This window comes from Triticum dicoccoides, chromosome 1A, assembly GCF_002162155.2.
Source record: "Triticum dicoccoides isolate Atlit2015 ecotype Zavitan chromosome 1A, WEW_v2.0, whole genome shotgun sequence".
Classification (NCBI taxonomy): Eukaryota; Viridiplantae; Streptophyta; class Magnoliopsida; order Poales; family Poaceae; genus Triticum; species Triticum dicoccoides.
Genome location: NC_041380.1, coordinates 257,923,216 through 257,925,155, shown reverse-complemented (window position 1 = coordinate 257,925,155; position 1,940 = coordinate 257,923,216).

The following is a 1,940-nucleotide window of genomic DNA, read 5'->3' as shown; positions in this document are numbered from 1 at the left end:
TGGTTTAGTGGACACACGGCTTTCGTGAGTGAACCGTGTGCTCTTTGAAAACATTTACATTACCTAACATCATATTTTTGTTTGAATGAAAACATGAGTTCATCATTTCGCCTCCAATTTTTTTCCGTGGTAAGAAATCATGAGTATAGTGGAGAGTGTCATATACTAGTATCATGAATATACAGTATATATGGTACTACCTTTAATTAATTATAGCGCATAGTATAATACATAGAGTATATTATCATATATAGATCATATTTATTGCCATGCACGACACAAATTAGCATCACATTTAACATGATACAGTATCTACCTATATGTTACTCTAACCCTCTTTATATATATTTAATTCTTTGCCACATCAGCATACTTGCTATTTCCGAGTGCATGGCATCGTTGGCTATGATACCACCACTATGGCCAGCCTTATATAGTGGGGAGTATCATATACTATATATATAGTATCATGCATATGATACTAGTGTATGATACTACGTACGTACCTTCATAGTGCATATATAGTATAATAGAGTAGTATATATCATAGATGACCATATTTATGGCCATGCATGACACAAAGTAGTATAGCATTTATTATATATATATATATATATATGTTACGATATCTACCTATGTTACTGCTTCTTTGCCACATCATCATACTTATATTCCTGAGTGCATGATACCGGCTATGATACCCCCGCTATGGCCACCCTAATAAGGCTGGTCGTAATATGGGAGTGTCAAGCGGTATGATGCATGGCAACTAGACTTTTTGGATGATGTGGCACACAGTTAAATGAGGAAAGAGAGGGTGTGGTATCATATCATGATACCGTATCATATTAAATGTTGTACTACTTTGTGTCATGCATGACAATTAATAAGGCAACCTAAGATAGTAACTTATGATACTATGCATGCACGCATTACGGAGGTATTGCTGGTCATATACTAGTACCATGCATATATACTCCCTCCTTTCCGGTTTATAGGCTTATCTCAAAATTTTAGTTTTTTTCCATTTTATAAGGCTCAATTTGGTTGTTCCCCATCATATGTCCAGATTCCAAGGTGCATTAAATCATTACATGCAAGTATTAAGAGAAAGTTGACCAATGCATGTACTTTCGTAATACATTGTAAAACATAATTTTTTGAGGAAAACAAAAGCATTAATTGGGTGTTTTTGCAAACTACAAAAAGTATTCCACCACTCACCATCTACCTTAGTTGGTGAGATTTTTGAATTGAGCCCTATAAAGCTGGTTGTAATGGGGAGTATCATATACTAGTATCATGCATATGATAGTGTATGATACTAGCTACTTTCGTAATGCATAGTATCATAAGTTAGTATCTTAGATTGCCTTATTAATTGTCATGCATCACACAAAGTAGTAGTGCAACATTTAATATGACACGGTATCATGATATGATACCACATCCTATCTTTCCTCATTTAATTGTGTGCCACATCATCCAAAAAGTCTAGTTGGCATGCATGATATCGCTTATGATACTACCATTACAACCAGCCTAAACCAGAAAGGAGGGAGTATGAGACTAGCCACAATGGAGAGTAACATACACTAGTAACATATACATATCCCTAGACTATGTTACTACCTTCATAGTGGGTAGTAACATAAGTGTAGTGTCATGCAAAGCTTCTCTTATTAGGTTATAGACTCATATTGCATTGGGACATGTGATGCTACAGTAACTAGCTAAGTTACTGAAACTATCTCTCCCCTCATTAACTTATTGCCACATAAGAAAGTTTCCTGAGTTGGAGTCGATGTTTCTGCTGAAGTTACTCCCACTGTGGCTAGTCGGATACTAGCTAGTCGTCTATGATATACTACCTACCTCACTAAGAGCATGGTTAATAATACAGCCAAGGGTCGGCTATAAGAAGTTGCCATGTGATATAT